Genomic DNA, 26038 nt, shown 5'->3' with positions numbered 1-26038 from the left:
GATAATGAAGTACTACAACCTTTACATCCGATGAGGAAAAAAGAAAAGAACAAGGCAGATACGGTGGCTTTTCCTATTAGAGAAGTCCTAGGAAGAGAGTATGTACATGTCCCTTGGAGTAGACAGGACATATTGTCCTGTACAAATGATTTTCCGAGGTTGAGAGAGAAACAAGTTGAATGGTATCAGCAAGTGCAAAGATTTGTCAAGGTCTCAAAAGTCTTGTTGAAGGATTTGGATGCTTTGATATTGTGGTTCCTACAAATTTGTGGGTGGAATGTAAGATTGCAGTTGATTGGCCGGAAACAGAATACGCTACAGCTCCAAAAATAGGTGCACCATCAGCAGAAGTGATGAAGAAATACAATCAGTTCATTACATATTTGAAAGGAAAGATTTTGCAGAAAGAATTGGATTTGGTGAAAATAGATAGAACTACCCAGGAATTAAAGGAAACAGTACATGCTTACTATGAGAGGCTTCTGCTGGCATTCAAACTGTACAGTGGGATTGAAAATGTGTCGAAGAAAGATATGGGACATTTTGTGTATCGATTTGTTTATGGTTTGAGGCCTGAGATTAGTGCTATGATTTAACAGCATTTGATTTGTTGGCAGAGCAATTCAAAAGATGAGATATTTCATTATGTAAAATATTGTGGAGATTACATCTGGATGCGACAAATGAAGTTGAAAGAGAAGTTGACGTTGGCACAGATGAGGGCAGTCAAGAAAGGATATGTGGGTTTTGATTAAGATTTTACAGGTATGATACAGGGAAATGGTCAGACTACTACTGTAATGAAAGGAGTGATGGTAAATCCTATACTGAATTTGATGCCACAAGGAAGGGGACATGGATCAAATATATAGTCATTAAAAAAGACTTTCCCTTGTCACAATTGCAGCAAGTTCGGGCATTGGATATTTGTGATATTTGTGGGGTATTTCTAGAGCGCGGCGTTCGCTCCGGAGGGAGCATCTTGGCGCTGAAGATCCTGAAAAAAACCAGTCCAAGAGGATTAGATGGAGGCTTTGGAGTAATCGTCAGGGAGAGTAAAAATCCAGGTCTTAAGAAGCTTTCTAAACGGTTTTTCCTGGGTCAGTTGTCTGAGGGTTTTAGGCAGTTTATTCTAAGCTTTCGTGGCAAGGAAACTGAGGGTTTTACCGCCCTTTGTTTTCAGATTGTATTTAGAGGGGAGGATGAGATTGTCATGGGTTGAGCGAAGGTGTCGACTGGGGGTATAGTGGGGAAAACGCCTGGTGAGGTATTTAGGGCCTGTTTTGTTGTATGCACGAAAGGCAATGATCACAATTTTGAAGAGGATTCTTTTGTGAAGGGGTAGCCAGTGGAGGGATCGAAGCGCTGCAGTGATGGAAGATCTGCGGGGCAGTCCAAGGACTAAACGCGCGGCTGTATGTAGTACGCTTTGCAGTTTCAAAATTGTGCTCTTTTTGGCCCCTGCGAGCAGGCCGTTGCAATAATCCAGGCGTGAGATTATGAGTGCCACTGTCACCGTTTTTCTGGCGTCGATGGGGAGAAAATCGAAGAACTTTCTGAGAGATTTGATCGTTCCGAAGCATTTACCTGTGACGGTTCTGGCATGCTGATCAAAGGAGAGGTCGGAGTTAAAGATTACGCCGAGATTCCTGGCGGATGACACTGTCTGAGGGGGAGCAACAGAATTGTCCGGCCACCAGAGTGCTGGACAAAAGGAGGTGTTTTTACCGATCGGGAGGATCTCCGTTTTACTTGAGTTACATTTTAAGTGATTGTTGTCCATCCAACGGAAGACTTCGGTCAAGCAGTGTTTAAGGTTGAGTTCTGCTTTAGTGGATTGATCCTCTAGAGGCACAATGAGTTGTGTATCATCGGCATACGAGGTGACAGGTATGCCGAATGATTCAATCAGGGTCAGGAGAGGAATGAGGTAAATGTTAAAAAGGAGAGGGCTCAGGATGGATCCCTGCGGGACACCTGAGGAGACCAGCTTATCTTTGGAGTGGAAGGGGCCCAGAGGGACAGTTTGAGATCGGTCAGAGAGGAAAGACTTTATCCAGGATAGGGCGGAATCAGAGATGCCAATGTCCATAAGTCTACTGATGAGGATGGAGTGGGAGATGGTATCAAACGCCACCGTTAGGTCGAGAAGGATGAGAATGGAGTTTTTCCTCTGATCTTGTAGGGTTTTTATGGTGTCAGACAGTTCGATTAGTGCGGTTTCGGTCGAATGTTTGGGCCGAAAGCCCGAGTGTTGGGGGTGGAGAATGTTGTTAATATCCAGGTAGCGTTTTAGCTCACTATGAACTAGTTGTTCCGTTATTTTCCCCAAGGCCGGGAGCAGGGATATCGGGCGAAGGTTGGTGAGGTCTGTTGGGGGTTTATTAGCCTTTTTCATGAGGGGTTTGACAATTCCCTTTTTCCAACGGCTGGGTACTAAGCCTGAGCAGAGCGATGAATTGATAAGATTGTTGATGGTTGGGTTAACCACGTCAATTAGTTGGTGAAGTATTTTAGGGGACAAGGATCAGACGGGGAGCCCGATTTACAAGCCAGGATGGCTTTTCTAGTCTGCTCTAAAGTGACCGGTGAGAAGCTACTGAGAGAGCAACCTTGAGGGTCCGGAGGAGGGGGCACAGGAGGAGTAGCTGGAGGGGGGAAGTTGATTTGAATAGAGGCAATTTTGTCCTCAAAGTAGTCAGAAATTTGGTCGCAGAATATCTGAGAAGGGGGAATTTCAGGCAGAAGTGCTTTGGGCTGCGTGAATGATTTTACTATCACGAACAGCGCCTTTTGTTTTTGGCAGGAGTTTTTAATGGCGTTAACGTAATAGTTTTTTTTGGCCGATTTAATTTCAGAAAGATAGTTTTTCCTTGTGGCGATATAGGTAATACGATTTACCACCTCGTATGTCTTTCGCCATTTACGTTCTGCCTTTTTACATAGCAAATGAGCATTGGCTAGTTCAGGTGTGAACCAAGGGGCATTGGTTTTGGTTTTTCCCCGGGAGGTGCGGGAACGTGAGGGCGGGATTCTGGAATTCATTTCTTGTGTGATCCAGTTGTGAAAAAGATCGGCGTCGGTGTCGACGTTGCCAGATAAGGTGGGGGTTTGGGTTTGCATTAGGGGTTTAAGAATGATGTTATCTTGGACCTTTTTCCAGTTGATGTGATTGTTGGGGTGAGGAATAGCTTTGTTGCAGATAAGCGGATTTACGCTCAGAATGTGAAATGGGATTAGGGAGTGGTCGGACCAGATCTGAGGCAAAGGGGGCAGTGTGAACAGACTCCATCAAGGGTGTGACCCAGGGAGTGAGTGGGTAAAGTGACAAGTTGCTTAAACTTGAACATATCTAGGGTTTGAACGAAGTTAGTGGATTGTACATCGGATTTAGATTCAAGATGTAGATTAAAATCCCCTAGGAGGGTGAAGAATGGGTATCTGAGTGAGAGTTGTCCTAAGGAATCGCACAGGGAGTCGAGGAACTTGGAGGCATTGCCGGGTGGGCGGTAGATAAGTCCGCCTGAGAAGGAGGTGTGTTCGTTCAGTTTAATAGAGAAGCCTAGTCCTTCTGTCTTTTTTAAGAGCTCTAAACTGAAGGTATGACAAGGGAGGGTGTCTTTAAGTATGATTGCGACACCTCCACCTCGGCCCTTAACTCTATCTTGCCTGAAGAGTGAATAGCCCTGGGGTAGGGCGACAGCAATGTCAGGGTTACTGTCTGCCGTTAGCCATGTCTCAGTTATCATGAGGCAGTCGACATCGGACTCCAAGATGAGGTCATGTATATCTTGATTGTGCTTGCACATGGATCGTGCATTGATCAGACCACCTTTGAAGGAGTGATGAGAGGCCTGAAGGGGTGGTAGGTCGGCCGGTGAAAGGGCTGAGTGATGGCCAGTGGTCCAGTGGCAGAGCTTGCAGCTAACTGGGCCTGCCAACGCGGCTGGGTCAAGTATACATGGACAATGCTTAGTGACCTGTAGTTGAAGGAGGTCACTGGGCTGGTAGGAAATGTGGGAGGAAGAATGGGCAGAGTTTCCTGCGCCTGTCGCGGTCTTGTCGCGGACGGGCGCAGACGGGCTTGCCTTAGGCGCGCCTTCGGCGCGCAAACGGCGCTCCCGCTGCGCTTGCGTGGAAGGCACATTTGTAGTGGGAGTGGGCGTGGCCTGTCAGGGGGCGTGGCCTCGTGTCAAATGCTATGGCGGCCGTGAAGGAACGCTACCACTAAACAGCGCTTGTGTCCGCTGCTAGTGATGTGCCTGCTTGGCGCTTTTAGTAGAAATGAGCTCTGGTGCAGGTGAAGATTTAAAAAATGCATCAAACACAAAGAATACAATTTTAAAAAATCGGCGAGTGATTCCTCCGGCTTCCGCCTCAGAGGTAGATTCCAGTAAGTGCGCTTGTAGTCAGCGCTAGCTTTTATAGGCGGGAGTGGGAGTGGGCGTGGCCTGTCAGGGGGCGTGGCCTCGCGTCAAATGCGATGGCGGCCGTGAAGGAACGCTATCACTAAACAGTGAGCGAGTGTAAGTTAAATCTGGCTAATCAGGTGAATGGACAAGCAATTGTGACAAGTGGGGATGGAGTAATTCAATCACAGGTGACCAGTGATATGTAAACTCAGTCAACGTTAAATGTAAGGTGTCAGAATTAGAATATGTCTCAAGCTCCTATGCAACATTTGAATGGACGAGTACAGAAATACAATGTGAATATGGATGAGGATCAAGTAAATCCAAATGTACAAGTGGCTTCTCAATATTTATTACAGATGGATGACAGTTACTCAGATACTTCCCAATGACGGTGCCTGAAATGGCAGGAGGAATGCGTGCTTGGCGCATCCTTAAAGGTTGACCAGAATGGTGCCTATGTGGATGGGAGGGTAAATGGAACACCTATTTCATTCCTTGTAGATACTGGTGCAACCCGTTCCACTATGAGAACTGTGGAAATTCCCTACCGACCCCTCTCAGGAGAAACAGTCCAAGTAGTAGAAGTATTGAACCGTTTAATTCCAACCCCAGTGACAGGACAAATGCAAGTACATATTGGAACATTTGAGGACATGCTTAAGTTTGTGGTGTGCGACACTAGACCAGTAAATATGTTGGGACGAGATTTATTGTGCAGAATAAATTGTTCAATTTATTGTACACTGGAAGGAATCTAGGGCCATAAGTAGGAGGCCATTTACCGACCGGTAACGGCCGATTTCGGCCGTTACCGACCGGTAAATGGGTATATGTGATGTAGGGGGGCCAATTTTATCGACTCGGTAAATTTACCGACTCGGTAAGTTTACCGAGTGTGTAAAAAACCCACTGATGGCACTACAACTGCCGGCCCAAATTGCAGTGGTAAAGTGTTCCACTCACCAAACTGGCCATGACTATGTCACCGTCGTTGGCAATAGATATGTGTTATTGTGCCCTACATTCTTATGCATTTAATGAGGAATCCTTCAAAGAACACTCTGATGAGACAGAATGCCGATTGATGTTTTCAGTTGTTGAGACTTGGGGGGAGAGTTAAGAATTACAAGATTCAGTGCCACAGGCAGGAAGAGAAGGGTGGATCAAAATAGGGTGTAACCGCAGACAAGAAGATGAGGTTTGGTTTTACACAGATGGGAGACCCGTTTTGCTAAATAACCTACTGTCACAGATGGCAAGGATTTGCCATGGACCTGCACATGTAGGTAGAGATGCTATGTTGAGTCTCTTTCGTCCAACATGGTACAATCTGAAATTTAGAGCCTTTGTAGAGAGTCTGTGCCAAAGATGTGTAATCTGTCAACAACAAAAGGCAGGGCGAAAGACAGTGGTCAGTTCGAGTCACAGTGGAAAATCAGGAGGTCCCTTTACCACATGCAGCTGGACTTCATTGAAATGCCCCCATGTAATGGACGGAAATATGTCCTTGTGATTGTTTGTTTGTTTTCTTGTTGGGTTGAGGCTTACCCCATCAGGTGGAATGACAGTTTAACTGTGGCTAAATTGCTTCTTTGAGAATTGATATCAAGGTTTGGTTTTCCAGTCTCGCTTTGTGCTTCATTACAAATTGAGCAAAGGCTACATTGTGCATACCGTCCAGACGCTTCCGGTGTTTGAACAGGTGAATGGATCAATTAAGTCCAGACTAGGGAAGGTGTGTGCGTCTACAGCTCTGAAATGGCCTGATGCGTTGCCTTTGGTGTTGATGAGTTTGCGAAGCATCCCAGACAAAAGAATTGGACAGTCCCCCAATGAAATACTTATGTTGTTGAAGTCGCAGCTACCGTTCAACAGGAGCAGTGCCACGATTGGTGCCCAGGCGACTGGGTGCTCGTTAAGAAGCACGTGTGAAAATCCTTTTTGGAACCTTGGTGGCGTGGGCCTTATCAAATGATTCTTGTAACCACAACTTCTGTTAAATGCGGTGTTCTACCTAATTGGGTTAATGCAGCCCACACTCATCGAGTCCCATGCCCTCTTGAAAGTGCAGGGTCTGTGGTGGACGAACCGAACGATAAAAACGACCTGTTCAGATTGAGCACAGAGTAGAGAGGGCACTGGCTACTGGGTCTTGACACACTGTTAAAAATGAGGGTCAAAGAGAGTTGATCCCGGGTGGTATTGAGGGACAAAGTAAAGGGGATCCAACTAAAATAAATGTCGACTCGAATGAAGTGAACAGAGTACCAGAAAAACAAGTGCGCAACCGAGACCGTTGGCCAGGACATCTGAATGATTGAGACACATACTGACTGCAGGATATAAATACCTTCCATTGTGATTGAAGTCTTTAGTCTGTCTGAACAAAGTGACACTGACGGAGAAGAACCTACAGTCCAAAGAACAAAAAGAGAACAACCCCAAAGTCAGAAATATGCAGCTCAGGAATGGACATATTTGGCTGCTGCAAACGACAGGGAGAAATTGTTATTATTTGCGTTTTGCTCCTAAAACTGCGACTCATACAAAACGCCATGAAAGAACTGTTGTGAAAAAGGAGAAACAAACAACAGAAAGGCCAGAAAAGCAAACTAAAAATAAAGGTGTGACTGGACGCTGTTTCAAAGCCCCTACACAAAGCCTATAGCTATAGGCTTTGTAGTGCTTCTAAATTTGAGACAGAAAATCTAAATCTAGTTTCACTAAAATCTAAGCATATATGTATTTGCTTTTTATTTGATTTTGTGCTAATTCTTGTCTTGTTGTTGATAATACTAAATCTACCTCATCACATTTATTTGAGTAAAAATACTAATTTGCATGTGCCCACAACTATGGAAACTACTAAACAGAAAGAAAGAGTAGAAATAACCAAAGATCTAACAAGTGTTTATTTACATCATGATTGTTCAATTAATGAGTTTTCCTTACATGTGTTTACTAAATTGCTCTACACGTATGAGGATACCATGGATGCAAGAGATTGTCATGTTTGCATGCAATTACCAACTTCTGTCTCTGAGGGGGTGACATATCAACACCTACCTTTAACATATGGTATATCTTGTAGTGTACTAGCAAGTTTGTTTTATTTTAAAGGACAATTTTTAATATTACTACTCTAACTATGATTTGATTTTCTCAGAAGAAAAGAAAGAAAGTATAAATATAGTGCCTGATGCACGAGATGCTGAGATAATGGGAGGCTTTTTTCATCATACATCCCCTATAGATACTGTATATGTGCATAGAAACAATGTAACCTGTGCATTACATAGTGTAGAAAAATGATTGATTAATTCAGTAGAAAACTGTAGGGAAGAAATAAAAAGCAAATCTGAAAATCAAATGGAAACACCCCCATGGGCTCATAGGGAGGGTGATTATAAAAAAGGAGATACATACACTGCAATGACTCTAGATTGTCAACTGAAACGAAAGCTGTGCATACTAAGAGACAAAACAGAGTATAATAATAAATGCATTGGTTCCAGTGAATGTGATCACACCTTCCTACTTACGGGAGGATGGGGATTATTTTTAGCAGGACAGGATCCAGTGTTTCCTGTAGTATGTTTTGTGTGTGAGAAAAATGCCTATTACAAATTGCCCAAACATTGGTATGGCTGTTGTTATATGGGAATAGTTTTTCTTAAAATCTATCACATTGATGAAAACAATGGAATCAATGAAAAGAAACCTGCATGCTTTAGAAGAGGGTTAAGTGCTATGAAAGCTTATTGGGGATATATTTGGAGCTATAATACCCTCATTTGGGGTAATAATAAATTAAAATAAAATTCAAAAACTATCAACAGTAGTAGCTCAATTATCAACAGAAACTACTAGAGGGTTTTTGGTAATTGATATGGAAATGGTTGCTATTAGGTCTATGGTTTTGCAAAACAGACTTGCATTAGACATACTCTTAGCAAAAGAAGGCAGAGTCTGTCGCATGCTGAAAGTTCAATAATGTTGCACTTATGTCCCAGACAAAAGTAAAGATTTGAAGGGATATATAAGCAATAATACTAATTTAGGAAAAGAATTGAAACCGGATGGTGCGTGGGAGAAAATTGGGAAAGGATTTTCTTCTGTGGGGAATTGATTTGCAGGACTGTGGAAAAGTTTGGTGGGGAAAATATTAACACCATGTCAAGTACCTGATCTTCACGGAAGCAGAATGGTCTAAGCAGTTACATCAGTGAGGGGGAAAGGGGAATGGGACAGGCTCCCAAATACAACAGGCAATATATATATAATATTACAGTCAATGTCTCTTTATCAGCTAGAGAAGTTCATCTTGATATCTTGGATACATAGACTGAGCTGTGACACTGCGAGGATCCAGCACTGCTTCTGTCTTTTTACGAAGGAACGTGCAAAAAGGAACAGGGTAGGAATAAAGGGGAGGAAAAGGAAAGAAAAGTCACAAGGGAGGCAACAGAAGGAATTTGTGGCCCGTAGGACCGAATGTTAATAACGCTCAGTAGAAGGTTAGCAGTGTCACTGAAACGGACTTAAACAGCAGTTTTAAACGGGAAAGATATTGCTTGCTTGAATATTGAATTCACAACCAAGGTACTGCTCCTTAACCAAAGTTGTTACAAAGTACTGGAAAAGAGGTCTACTTTTCTTTAAGGCAGACGAAACTTCAACAGGAAATGCAGCAGCGAGTCGACAGGAGCGAAGGATTACTGAACTTCTCCAAAGAATGCGGAAGGAATACTACTCACGCTGCTCTCTGGGAATACCTTTTCTGCCACACAGAGTGGAGATAAATCTCCTGAAAAAGGCTTGGCAGAATGTAACAACCACTACCTCACATGGGAGTCATGAGGAGGAGCGGTAACAAACGTTTTTTTCAACTCTGAAATCTATTTGAAGTGCGCCGCAGGAAGCGCGCTCAGACCCCTTGTCAATAATGGCAGCACAAAAGTCCTAAGATGCCACTGACTGATTCTGTTAATGTCGGGGCCATGTGCAAGGATACCTGCCCAGAGGTCTTCCAAAGGCTGACCAGGCAAGGTTTAACCAGACTAATTTTTCTCTTCTTTTCTTTATTAGGCTTACTCTGGGCAAGTAAAATTTTACTAATGCGGTCATGACACACCATTAATAACAATTGCTATTGGCTTACTAATATTAGTAATAATATATCAATATTGTAAGAATAAGAGAAGCTCTTAAGAAACTGGAGGGTGAAAAAGAAATAGAGCAGAAATTGAATTAAAAGACAAAAGGAGTGAGTTTTATTATGAGATGAAAAACTTGGAACAAATGAGATTGAAACAAATGAAGACAACTGCATTTTAATGTACCATTACATTAAGATAAAAGATAAGATAAGATTGTGTGATGGCTTAATTCTCTATCAAAGGGGTAATTGATGGGGCGTATAAGTTTATAGACTATTGCCTCTATCAATTCTCACGATTAGATGTGATTTACGACAATAATTTTAACAGAATGTGCAAAATAAAATGATGACGAATGATGACGAAGAACATTAGATTTTTTGCTGCATCGTAAAAGCATTCAGAAGTGTTCCAAAATGTAAAAATATGAGACAACGTAAATAAAGACAGAAGAAGAACAGTTATATGCTTATTAAATGTAGACATGCATTTAAGAAATAAAACGTGATCAACTTAGAAAATGTGCTGCTGAATATCTGATGTGTCATGATGAAAAGAATGCTTACACGGTGATTCACATAAAACAGATTAAAATGTTTAGTTTAAAGATGCTTAACAGTACAAGTTTTAATGCTTTACATTAATAATATTTGAAATACAAACATGAATAACAAAAGTGATACGCATATTGATCTGTTCGTAAAATAAAGACTATTTACAGCAAAAATATCCTTTATTTTTAAAGAATGCCGGGCTGTTATGTAGGGTCCCTTAAGGATCCCTGGAGGGAGAGAGGGAAAATGGCACACACATAATGAACAAAACGAAAATAGGTAGAAAGAAAGCATGGGTGTGGAGGGAAGGGTTCACACAAACAATATATAAAGAAAAGGCTCCTGGGGGGGAAGGAATGGCGACCCTGTCGTCACATGCCTAGAATATGAAGGAGGAGGACAGGGGGGAGGAAGGGAGGGCAGTAGGGGGGAAGGGGTTTGTTTGTATTGTCTGTCTATCATATATTCCACACTACTATCCACTAGCTCCTTCTCTATCTTCTAGCTATCTTCTACTCTATCCCCCTTCCATCTACACCCGCTTTTCTTCAGGCCAACGCACAAGAGGGAACACAATGTCGAGTTCTGGTGGGGAGAGCGACCAACACTTCGGAAAATAGTCTCAGGTGAGAAGGAAAGGGTCACTCACAGTGCTAAAAGGGACAAGGCTATGGGGCAAATAGCGAACACGTAACTTAATCAATGATGCAGAACAACATGGCCTCCTTGGCTTCATCCCTAAAGATAGTCTCCCTCAACGTAAAAGGCCTCATCCACTCAGTAAAGAGAAAAAAAATCCTAGATTACCTAGGCAAGACCAAGGGAGATGTGTTCCTATTGCAGGAGAACAGGCTTTCCCTGGAGGACGCCAAAAGACTGAAAGCCAGGTGGGTAGGACAGATAGCATGCTCACCAGCAATAGGGAAGAAGCGTGGGGTGATCACGCTGATAAGTAAAAATACAAAGATAACAATAGAGGAGCAACAACAAGACGAGGATGTGAGAATACTAGTAACACAACTGAAGAGAGGGGAAGAATACATCCATGTAGCCAATATTTACGGCCCAAACATGGATGACACTGCCTTCTGGGAGGGAATCCGAATTAATTGGAAGTAATTCCCCAGAACGGCCTAACAGTGGTGGCTGTAGACTTTAACATAGCTCTAGACTACACACTGGATAGACAATCACAATGCCACTCCCACCCCCCAAAAGCGCAGAACACACTAAAGAACATATGCACCAGATTCAACCTCAAAGACCCATGGGGATTACAACACCCAGACATGAAGGACTACACTTTCTACTCCAGCCCTCACAACTCATACAGCAGGATTGATTACATACTAATCACAGGCACACACACCCACTTAATAGAACACTCTGACATTGTGACCAGAACAATATCTGGCCACTCGTACATCACCCTTCAGCTGACCGGTAGACATAATGAGGAAATCCCACGTAGATGGAGGTTAAACAGTGATGCCCTGAAGGAACAAGCCAACAAATCTAAAATAGAAGAGGCCATAAAATATTATCTGAGACATAACAACACACAGGACACTGATCCCAAGAATATATGGGAGGTACTTAAGGCAACATTAAGAGGCGTAATTATGAGAATCAAGGTCAAAATGAACAGAATCGCTAACCAACACCTTAACGATCTGGAAATAGACATTAAGAGATTATAGACGATACACATCACAAACACAAAGGACGCTAACACACTAACAGAACTCAATAGGAAAAAATATGAATACAATAAAATCCTGAGCGAAAGGGCAAGGCTATGGGTGAACAAATACAAGGCCATAATCCTCTGTGAGGCTAACAAGGCAGGTAAGCCCCTAGCCTCCTACCGTAAACACAAACAAAGGCAACACACCATATCAGCAATCACCGACCCAAAAAAGATCACACACACAAGACAAAAGGATATCTTGAGTTCTACCAGCAAATGTACAAAAGGGATGAGTGCCTAGACCAGGAGGGAAGTGAAAACTACCTAAACAGACTAGACCTCCCAAAGGTAAAAGACAAAGACGCAGAGAAGCTAGGCCGGGAAATAAGCGAGATAGAGAGAGGGGTAAAGTCACTCAAAGACAACAAAGCACCAGGACCAGATGGGTGCACTGCAACCTTCTACAGCCAGCCATGAAGAAAGTGTACAACCAATGTGCGGGGGATGGAGCGGTCTCACAGACCATGGCAGAAGCAAACATAATAGTTATCCCTAAAGAAGGCAAAGATACACAACTACCTCAAAACAACAGAACCTTCTCTCTAATCAACATAGATTGCAAAGTATACGCCAAAATCCTACCCACAAGATTGAACATGGTTTGAACTGACCTAATATCCAACTCACAGTTCCTAAAGACTCGCAATGCACACGATAACACCAGACGTCTGTGTCACATACCGGAACGATGGATTTAGGCACAGATCTCTGTACTGGGGTAAATGTATGACATTGTTCTGCATTCTGTTCATCAACTGTTGTTTTTGCATTTGTCCCCCGAGTGGGACGGATATGCTCAGACGTGAGTCCTGTGCTCTCCACGCCACTGGAGTCAAGCTATCCTGGCTGAAGAATGCTGATAGCCAGAAACCTGTCCTAGGATGCTTGATTCTGGTCCAGGGAAGACATGGCTTGGCAGTTCGGGCTGGACTGTTCCCATGAGGCACAGGGTCAAGGCTGATTTGCATATGGCCATGTTTGAACTGGGGTGTGTTTTTGTTACATACTGGAACGTGCCTCAAAAATAGACAAACCGACGGTGGCCTTTACGCTTGATGCAGAGAAAGCGTTTGATAGGGTTTTATGGGAATTCCTGGAACAGTGCATTCCTACCTACAATTTGGGGAAAGCATACATACGGAAAGTAATGGCACTGTACGAGACCCTAGAGCTCGAATAGTGATTAACGGGGAAGTCTCTGAACCCTTCCCCCTACAACGAGGGACAAGGCAGGGATGCCAACTGTCCCCCTCACTGTTCCTGCTGGCCTTGGAACCCCTGATCAAGGATGTAAAAAGCAACGAGGAAGTGAAAGGGATCACTATCAACGAAGTCTCAGTTAAACTAGCTTCAAATGCGGACACTATCCTCATAGTTACAGAACAACCCAAACCTTCCATAACAGCTCTCATGGAAACAATAGACAGATACTCAAAACACTCCGGTTACAAGCTAAGTAAGTCAGAGTGCAAACCACTAAACATCCACACCACTAGAGAGATACTGGGGAACTCGAGAATAGTTTGGCAAACCGGGTTTATCAAATACCTAGGAGTTCAATTTGGAAAAGACCTAAAAACCACTCTAGACCACAACAAAAAGCTTCTCCTAGAGAAGACAAAGTTGCTGCTAGAATCATGGTCCCCCAAGTATTTAACATGGTGGGGGAGAATAGAATCAGTTAAGATGATGATCACCCCGATGGTCAACTATCTGTTGGGTATGCTCCCGCTGCAATTCACAGACGACTTTCACAGCAAGTTGGATAGGATGATAAATAAATTCTGTTGGCACGACAAAAAAGCAATAATAAGCCTGGAAAAGTATGACTGGTCAAACAATTGGGAGGCCTGAACTTAGCAGACTTCAAAACCTTCCAAACGGCGTATCTAGCAAAGCAATGGTCACACTGGCTGGTACCTAGCCTGGAGTATACACCCGTATGGCTCACAATTGAGAGAGCTATCCTAAACAACCTTGAACCTTTAAATCTCCTCACATCAGGAAACACATACTGGCATCCAACCCTATACTCAAAAACACCATAAACGCCCTGCTTAAAGTAGACCGCAAAATGAAGCACAGTGTGAAAAACTCAGGGTGGGAATCACTGTGGGCGAACACAAATATCACATGCAGGGGAAAACCTCTCTCCATAGAAGCATGGAAGAGATTGTGGATCTCATACCCAGCGCAGCTCAAAGAGGGGGGTAACCCCGTCACTTTCAGTACACTTATAAATAAACATGAACTTCCGGACATAGACTGTACAACTTACTAAAAACCAGAACAGCCCTTACAAAAGCCAATTTAGCAAAACATAAGCCGACAATCCTTCAATGCATGGCAAATTTCAATAGAACCGGCCACCGGGTATCACACCTCTACAAACTACTCCACCCTAGCTCCACCAAAATGAATGACAAGACAAACACATACTGGGAGGGAAAACTAGACACCACACTCAGTGAAAAGGAAGTCCATCTCCTCTGGGCCTCCACCTCACAAAACAAAATCTCACCAGTACTAGCACAGACAAAATTCTGGCTCCTACACAAGACCTAGTGGGCCCCGGCTCGCCTAGCAGCACTGGGCCTCAGGGAAAATTATCTGTGCTGGAACTGCGACAAAGAAAAGGGGGACCTGGCTCACCTTATCTATGAGTGTACCAAGGTAAAAAAATTCTGGGAAAAAGTCTTCATCTTCATAAACAAAGCTTTGGCGTGCACTCTAAGGCCAAATTTCTCTACACTCACCACAGCGTTCATGACAGCAGAACTAGACTCACAACAGGACAGAGACCTAGTGGATGTCCTACTGACAGTGGCAGTTAAAATTTTTCGCACCAAATGGAAGGACACTGCCAAGGCAACTTTCAAGGGATGGCTCTACTGGGTGACGTATCTTAGAGGTGCCAACAACATTGCCCTAAGAGACTCACCATGGAGGCAAGCTTCCAGGGCGATGTGGGCCTCCTTGGACAAACTCCTGGACCTCTAGGGAACCCCTGTGAACAGAGCCTACAAAGGGCCCAATGGGCACACACACAACACCCCCACGTGACCACAATAGTGACTCGAAGTTTACGTACCTCTGGCACACGGGGCCTCTTCCCCCTCTCTCTCATTTTCTATCCTTTTCCCTTCTCGCCCATTTCTATTCCTCTAACGGAGCAGGGTCTAGGGGGACAGCAAAACCCATATATACTATGTAACTATATCCCTGTAAAGACACAGCCAGGGCGAACTGTCATCCTATAACTTAGAAAAAGTTTCATGTTTGTATGTATGAATGTATAAAATATAAAAATTAAAAAATATTTGAAATAAAAATAAAAGAAATTTATCAATACGATTGCAAATCCAGAAAGAGTGACTGGGAATATACAGATAGTGAACAAATTAATTCTCTTACTTCCGAAGAGAGGATGCAAATTATAAAGTTGATGAAACTGATGATTTGACAAAAGGATTACTTAATGCTTCTGAATTTCTTAGTGAGGTATTGATCACACCATGAGCAGCCCACTGGGACAACCAATGGGAACCATAACATACAATAGAACTGATACGTTGTGGGCATACATTGAGAACTTTTGGAAGTATAATTGCCCCCAAGGAGGAGGAGTTGGGGCTGGTTATCATTTTCATTTTCCCTGCCTGGCATGCTGTCGGACTTAACTCTGATTTCTTAAACCTATCCCATTAAAAACGGAACTTTCCGAACTGACTCAACCTGTATTTTACCTGCTGGTAAAGCGTGCAGGTTTAACTCTTTGGCTGGAGAGTTATTGACTCAATCCTTATGTTTCATCTCTGCATATTTGTATAATCTAAATGTTGAACTAGATCTTCCCTCATGTTTCCTTTCTCTCTTATCCAATAGGTGATAAGCAAATGTTTATTACTGAATCTGTATGATATTGTGTGGCTATTTGTACTAAATGATTTCTTAAAACAAAAGCTTAAATGTGATTTGTGTTTCTTGACCATTCAAAGTGAGGCCTAGATAAACAATAAAGATTAGCAATTCTATCATTTTGAGTCATTCTTGGTGTGAAATCTTTTGTCAATAGTTTTATTGACGTGAGTTTATAGAGAAATAGTTTATTTGTCTTCATGAATTTGGCATCTTCTTATTCCAGGTCCTCATAAGGATCTGCCACATGTTCTCTTAATATCCAAGTCCTTGCTAGCTCACATGAAAGATTCATTGGAGAATCTATGGTTTGTAAAGTTATTTTGATAATAGGCCCAGAGAGGAAATAGATTGAGTATTATGAAATGGTGTAAGTATATGTAAATACAATTTTGTTTAGCTTCATGCTGCATCACAGGCTATAAGGCTGAATTAAACCCTTGCATGCACATGGCGCCTTCTGAAACACAAAAATTAATTTCTATGCTCAATATAGTTCCATACTAGGATGTCATTGTTTACCCTAAATAGATCTGGGAGGCAGGGAGGAGACAACCTCTTGGAGTTTGTTGAAGGTGTTATCATATTATTTATTCAATCTCACTAGTGCTTTTACAATGTCAATTGCCCAAGCTCTCTTACAAGCTCTCCCATGGATGTACGCAAAATTAAAAGTACTCACAACTGCACCCTGAAGAGGGGGTAATAGGGGGAAAGAATTAAAGGGAGAGTGAGAGCGAGAGTGTTAGTGGAAGAGGCAGGTGAAGAGAGAGAGTTGTAAGAAGACCTGGGTGCTAATCTAAGCTTCAACACTTTATCCAAGCTTCAGCACATATTATTTACCTCATATCAGTGGAACGTTTATTGTGTCAAATTCTCAGATTGTCCTAGAAGCTTCCCAATGGTGTTACAGAAAGAGAAAGGGGAAAGATAGAGTGAGAAGGAGAAGAAGAGGGAAAGAGATGGGGAGGTGGAAAGAGAAAGTGAGAGGGAGAGAAAGAGGGAAAGGGAGAGCATTTTTACAGTTCTTTACATCTTTACTAAAACTTTTATATGGGAAGATTGTATTTCTCACCCTGAATGTGTTGTCATTCACTGAGTTGTGCTTGTGTTCCTGGTGGAGACCTGCTTGATTTCATAAAACTTTGGATTCAGTGTGCTGGGATAATTCATATAAGAGCTGTGTAGTGCAAAGTTTTGCTAAAGGGACCTTTTCTAGACAGAACAAGTTTACAAACTATAGTGACTGTGACTCCAAGTTAGGTTCTCCTTCATCCATATTTACAACTAGTATCACTTATTTTACCCTAATTTTCTTTTTTTTGTATTCTGTTGTCTTTGGACCAGGTTGGTGGTAATGCGTCCATAAAAAAGTGCCACTGAAATAATCTAGGACCAACACTGGGGGTCAGTTATTAAATAGTTAAAATAGATGAAATGGGTCATGGGGAGCATTATCACTTTGCATACTGTGTGAAGCTGTGAGTTGGAGTGTCCATGGGCATTTTAATTTTTGGAGGTATGTATTACTTAGGGCTTGTGAGGATCATGCCTTGTCCAAAGATGTTTCCTCTAAGTTATATTTGGATTTTTTTTTGGAATTAACCCCATAGCTGCATGGTTTCTGTTGCAATCTGTGCTGATATGCAGGGGGGGATAACTCAGGCTTACAGTGTATGAAGTTGGAGTCATTTTCATTCATTAACTGCCTTCTTCCATCTCTAGGATTACTACGTACTTTGAAACTGTTAGAGGGAATTATCCTTTCTTTACTAGTCTCTCAATGCCTGTGGTATTTCACTGGCAGCTCTATGGCGTCAGGGTATCCAAGACCAAGAGAACAGAGCAGCAACATGAAATAACCCTGCAACAATTGGCAGTTCTTCATTATGCCTGGAATAGTTACAGTTGAAAGACAAAGGATTCACTTCTAAGAGGTTGCACAGTCTTGACAATACTCACAGTGATCAAGAACCTCTGTGAAAACCCCTAATAGATGGCACTCAACTGTCTTATCAGTGACAAATTCCTTATTCGGTGCAGACAGTCTATTTTAGTAGCTTCCTCAAAAGTGTAATGCCACCCTATACCCTACCACCAATACTGATGTCAGGACCTTTGATTAGCTCCAATGCAAGACTCAAGCCTTATTATCCTCAAACAATGAAATGACCATGTTCAAAACCTTGAACGGAAGCACAGTTTGGATGTAAGTGCATCCATGCTGACATCTGCTCTTCCTCTAGTGAGAGGGGTATTTTTCTGGTTAGTCCCTCAGCAGCACAGAGCATGAATATAGGAAGGACTGTTTGCGGGTAGGTTAGTTCATGCATTCCTTTGAAGAATGCTTATCTGCTGTGCCTCTCCGTTCTCCTGTGTTCCAGTCGGTTTATTATTTTAGTGTGTTAGAGCCTAGGTTAGATGGTTCAATTATATTAGATAACTATGAGGCCTTCGCACTACCTAAAGAGAGCCTTAAACAATATAATGCAGCTATCATGATATACAATAGTTCATAAAGTACTGAATTAGTTTTACCTTTTCAATGCATGCAGCATGTATTGCGTTGGTGTACTGGAGCACTGCTTTCTTATGCTGTTGTAGATTTTGAAAAGCTACTCCCAGATGATAATATATTTCATAAAACTGAGGGGAAAAAAAGTTTTTAGTGCTTGAAGCAAATGTTCAGTTATTGAAAGTAGTTAATTTAAATATATTAAATATAGTCGGTGACAAACATTTTTTCCCATGCAAAATATATACGATAGCTGGTAGATTTATTTAAATATATACTTCAGTATCAAAAACGCATGACATCTGGTTTTTCTGCATTGGCACTCTAATTTTTTTCTTCTGTTTGCTGGACCCTATTTTTGCTGGCTTTATAAAACTTTGCCCCTGCTAACCAGTGGTAAAGTGTCTGTGCTCTCATTCAAATATGATAGAATTGGTTATTCCTAATTGGCACATTTAACTTACCTCTAAGGTCGTAACATATAGCGTACAGAGTGTACCCAGGGCCGGAAAGTTAAATGCCACTTGTGGACTGCAGCACCTATTGTGCCAATGACTACAATGGCAGGGTACACATTACCTATAGCCTGCCCTGTGTATACAGACTGCAGTATAAAACCTGTACTGCAACCTGTCAAAATAACTCTTTTTGACAGGAGAAAAACGCCCTTTTAAATAATATTATGTAACTTCTATGTATATTTTGCAGCCCACAAGGCAGGGTACAAAGTATGGAAAGCAGGACATGTAGAAATATAAAGTCAGCATGTGCTTGCGGCTACTAGCACCCAAAGGCTATTTTTACTGTAAGAAGACTCTGACCAATCCATAGACAACATTGGAAAGCAGAATTAAGTATTAATTTGGCTATCTTTGGTTTGAAACCTGCCAGAAATCTGATTAAGCTTTTGTTTTTAATATTTATTAAAAACCCAACTTAATTGTGAAGTTGATTTTGTTAAATGTTTTAACAAATATTAAAGAGAAATAACTTTTTGAAAGCTACCTTATCACTGCCTGACGTTCTTGCAGGCTAATCTGGATTAGCTACCCAGAGGAAGCCAAGTGGGTGATTAGCCCTAATGAAGTGTGAAAACTGCTCCCAAGACAATGGCTTGAGTGTGGAAAGGTGTCTAGTTGAGATGTACATAGGAACTGCATTTGATTCAAAGGGGCTCCTCCTGTCACAAGTAATACCTAAAAAGGACCCAGCTTTTGGTCTCCCAGTAAGATATCACCAAACCTAGTGAGGGGAAGCCTGCCCAGAACTGGTTTGAAGTGACGACAGAGGAGGGTACGATCTATTATCCTGGCCACACATCTCGGTGGGCACACAGGCTATGAACAAAGGGAGAAGGGTTTCCTCCATCTTGTATAGTAGGAGTGAGGGGCATTGTGAGATTGCAGTGGGGTAAACAAAGTGCTGCAAAAGTGATTAGTGTAACCCTAGGAACCTTTACCGCATTGGTTGGGGAGGAGCCAGAAGTGACACCCACCCACAAGCTATTGCCAGACATAAAGGCGGCAGTCAGGGGACCCTCTTTGGTACATTTTGTGAACCTGCAGAAGAACAGAAGATGACTGGACCTGCTGTCCGAGAGGATCCCTGAAGGGCTGGACCTGCTCCCTCCTGAACCATGTACAAAAAAGTAGACTCTGAGGGTCAATGAGCTGATCTCCTGTGTAACTACAGGTCAACAACAAACAGAAGGAAGCCTCTGCTGGAGTGAGTTTTGACTCCCAAATGCTGATCTAGGAATGTTGGATGTCTCTAACTTGGCTTCTCCTACTACCTCTGAAAACCAGGAAATAAGAAAATGTTTGAATTTCCAGAACTTTGGATCAGCGGAAAAAAAAATCCAGCCTATCTGACCAAGGTGAGACCTTGCTGGGCTACGAAATCAAGTTTCTCTCACTCTAAGTTTCTCCACTGCACCAAACCCAGTTTAGAAGACATTTGGGGAGAAGATATTAGGCCTCGTGGAACTCAAGGTAGGATGCAGCCTTAGGCTTGCCAGGCTAAAACATTCCAAGCGCCAAAAAGAGACTAAGTCCAAAAGTAAAAATCTTTACTGAGAAGGTACCAAAAGTATCAGACCGGCTATAATGGTTTTTAGCATAAATTAGAGTTTCTCTCTCCCTGAGCTTTTCCCACCAACAACAATGGCTTCAGCAGTGACTTGTCTAACTCCTATATGACTTTTTGAAAATCTCAGATACAACCTGCTACCTTGCACTACCAATCCCAAAGTAAAACCTCCGACCATGAAAAACTTGATTTGTATATCTAACCTGGGCTACATCACGGTTGGCCTCAAATCATGCCTGGGTTCTGGTCTACTGTGCCCATTGACTACCATTGGTGCTTTGGACTTTTTGACACTATTTTCATTTACAACTTTACCAATGCATATCTCTACTCCCCTCATTCAATATTTGTTGCGTTGGTGTAATTGTATTTATAAAACTCTCCTCTGCTTGTCTAATCCAGTTTGGGATTTTTATTGCATGATGTTTTCACTTTATAACTGTTTTAGTACTGCATAAATAATTAACATTTTACCTCCAATTAAGCCTGTCTGCTCTCTGCCATAGCTACGAGGGGGTTGAGCATAGGTTAATTTAATGACTTAATGCCTCATGTAGGTAAATGGTATTTACCGATTCATAAATACCAAATTTTGTCGATTCGGTATTTGCAAATCAGTAAATGTTATGTAGGTAAATATTTTGTAGGAATTACCGAATCGTTAAGATTCGGTAATTACTGAATCGGTATTTACTGATTCGGTAATTGCCATTGATTCCTATTGGCCTTGAGGCCCATAGGAATCAATGGCAATTACCGAATCGGTAAATACAGATTCGGTAAAATTACCCAATAGTCAAGGGTGTCACTTTGACACCCTGTTGCACCCCTGATCAGTGCTTGTGTGCCATTTGGCCCACATACATGCCCTACATGCTCAGATTTGCATATACACAGGTATTCGTTATTAGTTGGTGGTAAATATCGAATCCTTAAGGCCCTGTGGCACTGTTTACAGTGCCACCTACATCTCAAATCACAGATTCCGTAAATACCGATTCGGTAAATTACCAAATCAGTAAATTTACCGAATCTGTAATTTTTAAGGCCCCTACATCTCAAACTCCAAATACCGGGCGGTAACGACCGGTATTTGGCCACCTACATATGGCCCTTAGAGAGCTCACCTTGACGAGATTTCTGTTTATTCTTACAGGTGGGCAGTCTCCCTCCCCAACTAATAATCACATTTCTTACAAAATGTTACTTTATGTAGCTAGGAGGAGAATAACAGCAGAGTATGGGACATCTGCAACTAGGGCCGGATAACAAATGGGTGATAACTGCGCAAAGAAGAACAACTTATGAGTCAGGGATAATTATTGGCAATTTGGGATACGTGGCTGAGGACCTGTGCTGAAAGTCATCATCACTGGTGAGGCATTGGGAAATAAACAACTATGCCAGTTCTTTTGTGAGTAATGACTAAAAGAGCTGGTCAGTCAAGCACTGTGGAGACGCCAGGCCACAAAAGGATTCATCATCTTCCAAGCAAGGTACATGCCCTCAGAGAGGAGAACATTAAGCCACACCCACACCACATATCTTTCCTGCTTGAGAACCCATAACCTGTTTGGATTACACAAACATGAACTGCCAGAGGCCACACAGATTTAGCATCTTCCAAGCAATGAACATGCCCTCAGATATGGGAACATCAAGACACATACACACTACACATCTTTCCTGGTTGAGAACCCATACCAGGTTTGGATTACACAAATGTGAGGCACACGTTTTTTTACTGAAATCAATAGGCTGCACCTAGAAAGAGATTGGAAAGAGAATATCATGTACTTAAAAAGTAGGAAACAAAGAAAAAAGAAAAAAACACTAAAAGGACCACCCCAACACAGGATATTTGCCTAAAGATATTTTCTAAGTGAAAAGATCACCTCAAACTCTGTAGGAGGTTGAATCCAATGACTGTCCAGAGTGTGTTCATTTACTGTTTGATATGGTTGTATGTGTAAAAATAATTTTACTAAACATCTTTTGATAAAATGTATTTAACCAAATACATTTTACAATTACTTTGTTTTTTTATGTATTGTATTATTTTCACCAAAGTACATTTTTTAATCTCCCATAACACATTTTTTTTAATATATAGTATCGTATCTGGGATTTTTTCTAAATAAAGTAAAAACATTTCTCCTACATATGAGTACATGATCAAGACCCATTCCAAAGGGGTAAACTCTCCCAAACTTCCAAGTCGTATCTCTCCTTTAACCTTACTTGTGGAACACAATCCATCCCTGTATCTTTATTGTCCATCAACCATGCAAAACACATCTTTTTATGGCATATCATTCGTAAGCAATCTATATTACACTTATCAACATTGGTGGAATTATTTTGTTGTTTGGAGTAGCAGTTCTTTATTTGTTTTCTATTTTATTTTTACTTGGCTTGATAAAAAATAATTCCATGTGCTGTGCCTTGTTTTCCTGTTGAAACTCGGAATAGGAGGTATTTTTCCACAAGTGGAAAATATCTCACCCTGGGTTAATGGTACTTACCACATCAGGTAAATACCCTACATTATTCCTGCAAACTCATAATGAGGGCATATGTTCAATCAGTCAATGAATCAGGTGACTTGTAAAGCACAACTACTCACCAGTAAGGGTCTCAAGGTGCGGGGGATTTAGGAGGGGGCTGCTGATCTGCTGAAGGCAATGTGTTTCAGTCGATGAACCAGGTCTTGAGATCCTTCCTGAAGTGAGGCAGTGACGGTGATGGCCTGAGGTGGAGAGGAAGGTGTTCCAGGTCTTTGCTGCGAGGTAGGAGTAAGACCTTCCTCCAGCCGTAATCTTGGGGATACGTGGGACTGCGGCCAAGGCCAGATAGGCGGAGCGGAGGTATCTGGTGGGTGGGTGGAGTGAGAGGCGCCGGTTGAGGTACGCAGGTCCTATATCATGTAGGGCTTTGTAACCGTGTGTGAGGAGCTTGAAGGTTATTCTTTTGTTGACTGGGAGCCAGGGAAGGTCTTTCAGGTGGCTGGTGATATGACTGCAGAGGGATATTGAGGATGAGTCTGACAGAGGCCGCCTGAATGTTCTTGCGTTTCTTAAGAAGATTCTGGGTGATGCTGGCATAGAGTGTGTTGCCAAAGTCAAGGCTGCTGCTAATAAGTGTGTGGGCGACTGTCTTTCTGGACTTGGTGGGGATCCACTTGAAGATCTTTCAGAGTAGGCATAGCAGGATGATGACACAATGTTGATCTGGTGGTTCATGGTGAGGGAGGAGTTCAGGATGATTCCAAGGTTTTGTGTGTGGTCTTTGGGGGAGGAGGGATCCAAGATCTGCAGGCCACCAGGAGTTACCCTAGGCAGAGGGGGTGGAGACCAGGATGAGGACTTCGGTATTCTCTGAGTTGAGCTTGAGGCAGCTGTCCTTCATCCAGGTAGCAACAGCCTTCATCCCGTTGTGGAAGTTGTTCTTGGCAACTGTGGTTTCGTTGATGAGGTAGAGGATCAGCTGGTTGTCGTCGGGTTAGGAGACCATGTTGATTCCGTGGTGCTTGACGATGGCTGTGAGCAGGGCCACGTAGATGTTGAAGAGAGTGGGGCTCCTTATTTATCGCTATGGTATTGAACGTATGTGTCAGGATCTTGGTTGTTAGGTTCCCTTGAATTCCCCAGGAACAGTTCCCCCAGAACCCTAGGAAAACACTGTGTACTAAACGGTTTATATTTCTTCTAGTGGAAACACTAGACCCAAGTGAACCCCTTTTCCTGATCCCAAGAAAAGGGTTAGTGTTGACCAGATACAAAAGGTCTCCTTAAAGAAATAATTAGCAACTAAATAACATCCTGCTATTGAAGCCAAACAAGATTAGGTTTTCCAATATGAAATGTTTATATTCACATAATCACATTTAGATTCATACTCAGATAAACACGATGTTTCTGGCATGAAATAAAAGCAAGAATTACACCTTAGATTCTGTGAGAGTTTCAGGGTTAAAACACGCATTCACAATTATTAAATAATGCACATGAAAAGGTCTCAGAGAAGGTTACACTGTTGTCATCACAGTCAGCACAATTCACAAATCGGAATGAACTTGATTCAACTTTCTAGCGTCATGAAAATAACATTTGTTGTTTTTCCAATATACAGATAAATGAAGCCAAACCAAAGATTGAAACTAAATCAAGGTCCTTTCGCTTTAAACACTGTTCATTAGAAGTTTCATCAACATGGAGTTAAAACCTAGAAGGCAAGTCAATTCAAAGTCGTTGCTCGGAAGTTCAAGCGTTCAATGTTGAAAAGGAAACGCCCCTCGAGTCTCAAAGAAAACGCCAGCCGGCGCTCAGCAGAACAAAAAGGATCAATCCTACCTGCATCTAGGATAAGCGGATTTTCGTGGTAGTTTACTACCATGTAGCAGGCAGCGGGAAACAGGAACTGCAACGAAGGCCTCTCAGGAGCGAAGACCGGAGAGAAGACAGGAGACCTCCGACCTCGGGAAATCAGGAAGGATAATCCGCACGGTGTACTGGGCGTGGCCCCTTTTATAGTCCTAGCCGGGATACAGGAGCTGTCGAGGGAAAAAAGACCTCGGCAGCAAATCCAAAAGCGGAACCATAGGAAACAAGCACTGGCAAGCGGTAACACGCGAAGGGCATTTTGCCAAGTGAATCAGCAACAAGCATTGAACACAACAATCGCGGTATTAACCCAAAAGGAGGTAACAAGCATTGGCAAAAGGCTGAGACTGGTAAATAGCGACAAACAAGCATTGGCAGAAAACTAAGAAGGTGCTAAGAACCCACACCTAACATATAGTACAAGAGTCAAGGACAACAATGTAAAGACAGAGTGTCATAGTTAGTAATAAGCCATGGATGGATCCTGACAGTGCCCCCCAACAAAAATAGAGACACTCCCCCCCAGGGCTCTCAGAACTGTGAAATAGGGTGTTTGGCATGGAACCGCCGCACCAAGAGAGGAGCATAAACATTTGCTTCAGACACCCAAGAATCCTCCTCAGGTCCATAGCCTTTCCAGGAGAGCAGATACCACAGTTTCCCTCTCACCCGCTTGCAGTCTTTTACACAACGCACCTCGAATTCATCCTGACCTCGCACAAGCAAGGCTGGAGGACGAGTTCTCCTCTTGGTAGTTGCCTTCTTCAGCAAAGAAACGTGAAATACAGGATAGATTTTCATGCTCGCTGGAAGGAGCAGTTTGTAGGTCACAGGATTCACACATTGAATAACTTTATAAGGACCAATGAACTTGGGATGGAATTTGTAACGTTTCCTGAACTGAAAGTTCTTAGTGGAAAGCCAAACCATGTCTCCTACATGAAGATCTGGCCCCTTTTGCCGCTTCCTGTCCGCGAACTTCTTGTATGTGGTCTTGGCTCTCAATACATTACTTTGTAAGAGTTTAGTGATTCGCTTCATTTCTCGGAAATGAGAGTCCAAAGAAGGTATGTTAGTTGTTTGATGAGCTAACAGCAAAGGAAATGGGGATGTCGGCCATAGACAGCAAAAAATGGCGAAAGACCTGTAGAAGCATTCTGTAAATTGTTGTATGCGAACTCAGCTTCCCATAACATAGTTAACCAAGAACCTTGCTTCTTGAACAAAAAACATCTTAGATACTGTTTCAGGACTTGA

At 42.4% G+C, this 26038-nt stretch overlaps 1 long non-coding RNA gene across 1 annotated transcript in view; it reads right to left on the bottom strand.

Moving 5' to 3' along the window:
* Positions 1-18334: 18334 nt before the first annotated feature.
* Positions 18335-26038, bottom strand: part of LOC147751308 (uncharacterized) — a 99442-nt gene continuing 91738 nt past the window's right edge. The window contains exon 3 of the long non-coding RNA XR_015299972.1: positions 18335-18442. This is a non-coding gene — a long non-coding RNA (uncharacterized LOC147751308). The remainder of the gene's footprint in view (positions 18443-26038) is intronic.

This window comes from Lissotriton vulgaris, chromosome 1_1 (genome assembly GCF_964263255.1).
Source record: "Lissotriton vulgaris chromosome 1_1, aLisVul1.2, whole genome shotgun sequence".
In the NCBI taxonomy this organism is placed as follows: domain Eukaryota; kingdom Metazoa; phylum Chordata; class Amphibia; order Caudata; family Salamandridae; genus Lissotriton; species Lissotriton vulgaris.
This window is presented reverse-complemented; position numbering and strand designations above follow the sequence as displayed.